This window comes from Gouania willdenowi, chromosome 2, assembly GCF_900634775.1.
Source record: "Gouania willdenowi chromosome 2, fGouWil2.1, whole genome shotgun sequence".
Lineage (NCBI taxonomy): Eukaryota > Metazoa > Chordata > Actinopteri > Blenniiformes > Gobiesocidae > Gouania > Gouania willdenowi.
The window spans coordinates 11825691-11834377 of record NC_041045.1 but is presented as its reverse complement, the minus strand read 5'-3'; the positions used below and the strand labels follow the sequence as shown (position 1 = coordinate 11834377).

The window sequence follows — 8687 nt, the reverse complement described above, 5'->3', positions numbered from 1 at the left end:
AAAATATCTAAAAAAGAAATTATGTACGAGCAGTGAGAAAATTTACTGTACATCACATTAAATCCACATACCTTTGCTTTTCTTTTAAATGTAAGAAGAAAAAAGAACACGCACACAAAGGTATAAGGTTTTTATTCTGCCTTCACAAAAAAAGAAAAAAAAAACAATACAGAATATAACATATCACTATGTACAGAGAGAAAACAGGAATGAATGAAAATTTTTGGCTGGCATGTTACAATTCAAGCGGTGAATGGCTTCGGTAAAAAAAATGCAGTAGCATCTTTATTCACAAAATACTAAAAATAAGCCGACAACATAATCAAAATTGTCCGCTTTAATAAATTTTTCATGTCAAGCCAGTGTATATATATATGTATATATATATATATATGTGACCTGCAGAGCACAATAGACCTTTTTCACAACAACCGGAAGTAGCGCCTCCTGGTGCCGAGTAACTTCTTGTTATTGCGGGTCTAAGGGAAAATAGCTCTTACTTTTTCAACAGCGTTGCTCAACTTGTCAGCTTTTTTGTTCGCTGATGCAGAGGCAATGGCAGTGGTGAATAACCAAACAAATAAGCCTGATGAGGGGTATAAGTTCTTTCATGAAGAATATATCCACAGCTATCAAGATAAGAAAAGAAGCAGCTTTGTGAACAAACTGTTATCTACACCAAGAAGTATAAACATTGTAATAAAGAAACGTAATTTAGTCTGCTAAAATATTCGGAATAAAGAGAGGCATGTTATGGACCTTTAAATTATATTTTAACATTCTGTTATGTGTTTGTCTTATTTACCTGTGGGTGGATGTGCCGTAGCAGCTCCACAGCTTTAGCATTGCTAGCTTGCCGTGAGAGGGCAAGCTGCCGTTTCTGAGCCCTCTCGAAAGCAGACTCGCTCCACTTTTAAGGCGGCTCGATGGTGGATCCGCTGACAAAATCATCGTGAGTGAAGTGCCAGTGTAGTGTAGAATACAGATTCCAGACCCTCATCCCTCCTAACTGCTTACATCCACTGCCTACTTTGGTCTGGGTCCGTCGGAAAAGCGTGGTAAGACAGGTACGGCTGTTTTCTTGCCCCACAAGAGCAACCAGGAACATAACAAAAGCTACCACGCCTAGACTGAGAATTTTTTGTCACTGTCTAACGCTAAAGCAATAGCCACAGGAAGTTGTTGCACACCACTTCCGGTTTAAAAAGTGGAAGTATGAAAAAGGTCTATCATGTGACAGCAGTCATGTGACCAGAAATATATGCTACTCGAGTCTTTACAGTTTTTCTTAAGAATTACTTGGTTAAATTCCTAATATTTTGCACACATGGAAAAGGCCGTTTTAAATCCATTCATTTTATTCTCTCTCAAACACAAAACTAATAAACATATTGATCAGATGTCCATCAAAGGGGCAATCTTACCGTACTTCACCTTAATGAAAATATGTAATGTATAAGCCAACTTGTGATTTTCAAAACCATTGTAAAACCACAGAACAACAGCACAAACATACATTTTTACATATTTATTTTTTACTGTGTTGGCCACCAAGGGACACACCATCAGACACACACTGGGCAGGGGAATGTGGTGCCCACCTTATTGGACGGGTACCAGTGATCAAGGGCCACCTCCCCCCCAGTGGGGTTTTGCAGAGTCGGTTGCAAGCTTATTTGTGCATGCATCTGCAGGCCTTTCTTAGGCTGCATTTACCTGTTGGACATTCCACACATCGTCTTTACAAACAGACAGCGCTGATATCAGTCTGTGCTGATAATCTCATAATTCCATAAAAGACATTCAATGGGAATTTCTGGCCATCAAACATGGACCCTCAAGAGCCATCCTGCGGAGTGGAGCCTTCAACAGGTGTTGGAGGAGCTTCAGGTGTGCAGCTTGTTCTTAGTCACCTGTCTCCAGCCGTTCCAGGAGGTTTACTTTCAGGGCATCTCCTGATGTTGCTCCATACTCCCTCTTGAAAATGGAGAAGTATAATCTGTATAGATAACAAGCAAGCAAAAATCAAAGGGAAAAAAATCACTTTTAGTCTAGACATTAGCGGAGACATACTGCATGTACATCAAAGCCTTGTGTAACTGCCGACAATGTGAAACTGAATATTATATGAAAAAATTGATTGATATTTCTAAAAAAATAGAATTTTTCCATATACCTAGAAAACTGTATGGAACTGCAATGTAGCCAAGATGCATACATTTGCCAAAACAACCACCATTTACTTATTTTGAAAAAAAAAATAAATTTGATTAATTAGTATACTGTGTAAACTTCATGGGATTTATTAATTGGTCGTTTCTTTAACTGCAAGATAACATTTTCAGTTTATCACTGATTTTTGAAGTTCCATACACATTTCAGACTACATGATCATTTCATTTCCACATTTTCTTCGTGTGGTCTTCTCAGCGTGTGCATAATTATTATTAGGGTTGTTTTGTTTTTTAAAATACCGCTCTTTGCCGTTTCTACTATACTTATACTATTACTTTATTAAACCCCTCTGTATTTAATAAAGTATTTTATTATTCTGATTAAGTGAAACAGCACTAATCAGCCGATTCATGTTTAAAAAATGTGACTAACCTGGGTTACTGTTGAAACGTCAGGCAAAACCGGAATTTCCAGCTCATGTGAAGCGTTAGCTTCAGCAGCTAACTCGGTCTTTCTGCCTTGGGGACTGATGCTACTTTTGCGCAAAAAATCTTTTCAGGAATCAACGCTCCAAGGGTAAAAACCCGCATTCTACACCGTCAGCCATGGCGACTTTTATCCCTCTTGACCTTTGACCGAATGCAAAAAAACTGAACTAGAGCGAGTGTGTAAAAATGCTTATTCCGTCTGTGTTTGTGACTCGGAATTTCGACTGCCTACTTCCGGGTCAGAGGTCACACAGCGCAGCCTCTTCTTCTTCGTGGGTTTGTTAGAGCGGTTGGCATCCATACGTTGCAACACCGCCACCCATCGGCTCATGAGTGGACCAGCACTAAGAGAACCGATCTAACTTTAAATAAAAAAAAATACAAATAACTAAAATAATGACAGCTCCTTCATATTAAAAAAAGTATATGCTCCTTTTATGATTATTTTAATCTTTTCCGTCTTCTGTTTGACCTGGTCAGTGCAATTGCAAACATACACAATAAATTAATAAATTATCTCTTGCTTTAAATATATTTCTGTACAATGAAAAATGTACAGGAAAAATACATAATTTCATAAACATATCATTTAAATTCACATCATATACAAACAAATATAATAACTTTTCCTTATGTTTTGGCCTACTTTTGCTTACATTTCTACACCCTTCCTTGTGTTGTATTTACTTGTTTTTCTTTACTCATCAAAAATTACAATAATTATTACTGTAACAATAATATATTATACATAGCCTAAACCTTCAAGCATCAAGCATGGAAATACACAATATATTTTAAATTATGATCTTGTTTATTCACTTGTGCACTTTATTATCATTATCTTTTCATTCTTTAGCTTTTCTTGGAAATAACATAGCCTCTTCTTAAACTTTGCTTTAATATATTTACAAAGTGAAATAAATCCTGGGACAGCGGTGTTTAGTTGAGGCAGCAAAGTGTCTCTCTAAAGCAATATGATGGGCCTGAATTAGGATGACACAGCATATATATATATATATATTCATTATATATTCACTCAGCGCTCGCTCTGTTGTTTAGAGAAGCCAAATAATAAAACATCATTGCTCGTTTGGGAATCGTAAAACAGGCTTTCTAAGTTGATCTAATGCAGTGTATAGACGCCTTAAAGCAGTGGTTCTCAACCTTTTTGAAGCCGATCCAGAGTCAAACGATGGTCCATTGTTCTATGACTCTGTGATACCCACATCTGAATAATATTCGCTGTTATCCAGGAAGATTATTATGACTTAAGCCATTGTATATAGTCATCTTAAAGATGTAAATCACTGTTACAAAAATGGTGGAATGTGTTGAAATGGGTATTTTAAAAACCACAGAAATTGGTGTAAAGTTGCAGATTAGAATGGCTAAAAGGGTTCAAAGCAGGGGCGTTCAACTCATTTTAGTTCATGGGCCAAATACGGAGTAGTTTGAACTCAATTGGGCCACAGATTGCGTGCGAGAAAATGAGTCATTTTAACATTATTAGACCATAGTCTGCACTTCCATGTGTAAGAAACCAACCATATCCAAACAAAACCAATTTATATTGAATAAAAGGAAATATTGTGCAGTAATTTCAGGAAAATTGAAGGATTTTGTAAAAAGGTTGAGTCTTTTCAACAGTATAACATTGAACCACATGTGTCAAATTTTTAGTGTCAATACTGGCTTAAAAGTGGCAGAAAAAAAGTAAGAGCAATTACTTTAAACTGGCAAACAATGGGGCGTGAGAAATCGCGAATATAGTTAAATTGGCAAAAATAAGCATGAAATATAGTGAAAATATGATAAAAGTGACAGTATTTGGTGGAAAGGGTTTGTAAGTGTCTTAAAATAGGGGGAACAATTTGCAAAAACGTCAATTTGAATAAGAAGTGTCAGAAATGGGAGTAATGTAGCAAAAATGCATTAAAAGGAGCAAAAATATGACAAGAAAAAGTGATGAAAATTGGTTAGAATATTGGAAAATTTGGTGTAGTTGCAGAAAAAATGTGAAAGAAAGGCAAGAATGAGCTCAAATAGTTAAAAAAAACAAACATATTCTTAGTTTCATAGAGGCATGTGGCAACCCCAAGGTTGAGAACCCCTGCCTCATAGGTTTCAGAGAGCAACTGTTTCTCCATCATATCCAGCAGATGGCAGTCTTCCTCTTTCATTCTCTGCTTCTCTTTCCTAAAGTGGAACAAACACATTGGCAGCAGCTCAATATCAAGTTGGGAGGATGTTTTGCTGTGACAGCGTGTGATGAGTTCAATTAGGAGAGGACAGAGAAAAGACATAGGAAAACCACACGTTTCATCAGATCAGTGAGCCGTGGTTTGCATGTTCTCCACACAGACAGTCATTGTTGTGCTGAGCTCAGATTGCATCCCAAAGTGGGTTAACAGCTGCCTACACACACACACACACACACGCACACACACACACACACACACACACACACACACACACACACACACACACACACACACACACACACACACACACACACACACACACACACACACACACACAGTGTGCATCATTGGCCTGGTTCTTTGAGTGCTGCACCCATCACACACAGCGTTGGAGTAACCAGGTACTGTGGGACGTGCTGTACCCCTGCCATTACACTCCTCATCAGTGTGTGTGTGTGTGTGTGTGTGTGTGTCTCGAAAATATTCATAAATATACCCACAATTTTACAAAGGTATTTTTAAGACTTGTCACATGCAAAATTTGTCTGTCAACGACGTTTCTGAAAATCACAAGTGAAAATCTACAAAACACGTGAAAATCCTAAAAAAAAACATGTGAAAATATTAAAAAAAAAAAAAAACCCACGTGAACTTTAAAAAAAAAAAAAACCGTGAAAATCTAGAAATTACACGTAAAAATCTACAAAACACAAATCTAAAAAAAACATGAAAATCTAAAATAAATTAAAAAAAAAAAAAGGAAGCGTCTATTCGTGCTGTTGCCGTACGAACAACCCCCGGTGCTATTGGTACGTTTACCAAAGTCTTAGGGTTAGGATATAACTCAGTAATGCAACAATTTTTAGGGTGAGGGTTACAGTTAGGTTTAGCCTTAGTCATGTGACCTAAACTGCCCAATAAAGGCCGCTGCATCCGAATAGCATGTCGGTATATTATATACCGACATGCTATTCGTGTATATATATATATATACGGCAACCCATAGCCACTGCCAAAAAAAGGACTCACGTGAAAATCTAAAAAACACGTGAAAATCTAAAAATCAAGTGAAAATCTGAAAAAAAAAAACATGAAAGTCTAAAAACATTGAAAATTGTGGATTTATTTGACAATATTTTTGTTTGTGTGTGAGAGAGAACCTAAACATCTGTGCACTCTGTGTACCTCTGCGCACACACACACACACACACACGCACACGCACACACACACGCACACACACACTATGACAGTGTAATCACGTGATTTCATTCAGAAGGATGGATGAAGGGATGAAGGGATGGATGGATGAAGGGATGAACCACAGGAACTCCCTGTGTGTTTTTTCTCTCCTGCAGCAGACACCATATGGCAGTGCACGGCGGTGTGGTTGGAAACATCTGGCGTCTTTCTGTGTTCACGCGGGCAGGAATGATGAGAGTGCAGTTTTAGTCTTATAGGAATGATGGAGGGAAGCTAGAGCTGCAGGGGACGTGTTGAGCGCGTGGAGCTGATGCAGTGCACAACTCCGGGGGAACTGGACTGGACCCACACCATGGATAGATTCCACTCGTTTGTTCAATAAAATGAGTTTAAGATGCGCAGGAAATGGGTTACGAAAGCAATAAACAAATATTAAATATATCTTTGATAGATGGGAAAGGGTCAGTGCTTGGCCTAAGCAATTTGGCGCCCATAGGTGATATTTTAGGTTGCCCCCCAAACAATCAAAATAGTTCTAAACACACAAACTAATACAAATAAATTAATGTAAAATACATAGACAAAATTATAATAATATATAAATAAAATTAATCTCTGGAAAGCATCAATACAGTTAATGCTAAAGCATGCTACTTTATATTTTAGATCTTTTTTTAATTTATTTTATTTTGTTAAATTGTCTTAGAATTTATATATATATATTTAAAAAGTTAAAAAAATGTTTTTATTCACTTATGTTTGTTATGTTACAATTAAAAAAAACTATATATAATATCATAGCTATATATACACAGTGCGGGAAGAGGCTGAAAGCTCACAGTGCCTAAATAATTATTTATTAAGAGGACTATTAAGGGAAAAAAGGTGGGAAAATTAAGCATTTTTCATTGTAATTAAATATTTTTAAAATCAAAAAAACTATATTTCAAATTATGGAATCCCTTTAAAACAGATTATGCCTAAATGCATTAAAATAACTCAATTAAAATGTCACAATTATTTTATTCCCATTCATTTATTCAATTAATTCAAATTAATTAATATAAATACCAGTAACTAACTGAATACATGAATTAAAAACTATTTACCAGCTAAAATAAAAGCTAAATATATCTAATATAATAAAACGCAATTGCTCAAAACTGTAAAACAAGACCAAATAAAATTGTGGAAAGATGTTTATGACGTTATCGATGCAACCAAACACTCACCTTGTGTTTCCAGACGGTGAATGGAGGCTACGTAATCATCACCGTCTGCGTCCGCACCTTGTAGCCTTTGATGTTGCTGCCATCACTTTGATCTGTGGCTTTAGAGTAAACGCCTAAACAAATGAGGGCACAACGCTGTGAGGCAGGAAAACAACAGAAGAAAGCAAAGCGTTGCTTTCTTATCTGCCTGCGAGCAAACGGAGAGAAAGAAAAGAATCCTGTTTACTCGCAGACATCCAATGTGACAGTTTGACTGAGCAAACTTTCCCGCGGCTAATTTTCCTCCCGAAAAAGCCAGAAAGATGAAACGGTGCAAATACGTGTCAAATCCTGCCAAAGAACACAGACGTCAAGTTTGTTCCTGACATCAAAAGGCCAAAGTGAGGAAACTGCTGATTTACTTCCTGCTTTCGTCTCAGAGAGTTATTGATTGTTGTTTCAAGGTTTTACAGGAGAGATCGGACCTGGTACAGCATCACACGGGACACCTAGTACCATAAATTTGGTTTTATTATTAATAATAATAACAGTATCTCTTTTAATGAACATTGCAGATACATTATAGAAAATAAATCAGAAAACATGAGACAGTGTTCATCTCAGGGGTCGTGAAAGTGCCTGCGATCATTTCTGTGCTATATAATGTCTTGTTATTCATTCCTCAAAGGGTCGATTCACCGTGAAAGGGGGGAGGGGGAGGGGGGGTAAGGAAAATGCAAACAAGTTTTCAAAAAACGTGAACATCCCTCTCCGATTTATGCCAAAATTTCCCACATGACTTGGAATTTTTGCCACGTTGGTGTTTTAATGAATGTGGCTGGATTGTCTTCATCTTTATTTGCCTTATTGTCTCGATTATATTTACATGGAGGTGCTTTTTCTGTGAATTTGACATATTTAGGGAAATGACAGAAATCAATTGGCACAAAACACAAATTCATGAGTAGAATGTGGTTGTTTTGCATATATTATGGCACTGGATCAACCAAACCCCCGATGTCACTTTGAAGATTATTGTTGCAGTTTGCTTTGGTCTAAAATAGCATTTATATTGTACGTTAAGGTATCATTTATTCAGATTTTTTTTTTTTAGGAAGTTTAATTTGATCTTCCTGTTGATGGCTGATCAGAGCTGTGCTACCATCTAACGTCAGGGACAATAAAACTGCTTTCATTGATGAGGATCACTTTGATGTCAAAACCTGTCAGAAGATCAAAGTCAACTTCCTGAAAAAAAGTTGTCGGAATAAATGTAACTTTTTTTCCAGGAAGTTTTCTTTGATCTCGTGACGTTTCGACTGTCAACTGCCAGTCTTCCTCAGAGGTGTCCACTGATCGCTTTGATGTTGAAACGTGTAAGGAGATCAAAGTAAACGTCCTGAAAAAAAGT

The 8687-nt window shown here is 36.9% G+C and overlaps 1 long non-coding RNA gene across 1 annotated transcript; it reads right to left on the bottom strand.

Moving 5' to 3' along the window:
* Window positions 1-1515: 1515 nt before the first annotated feature.
* Window positions 1516-2905, bottom strand: LOC114477648 (uncharacterized). The gene is made up of 2 exons (XR_003675746.1): window positions 2608-2905; window positions 1516-1999 (listed from the first exon to the last, which is right to left on the bottom strand). It is a non-coding gene; the product is annotated as an uncharacterized LOC114477648 (long non-coding RNA).
* Window positions 2906-8687: the final 5782 nt, after the last annotated feature.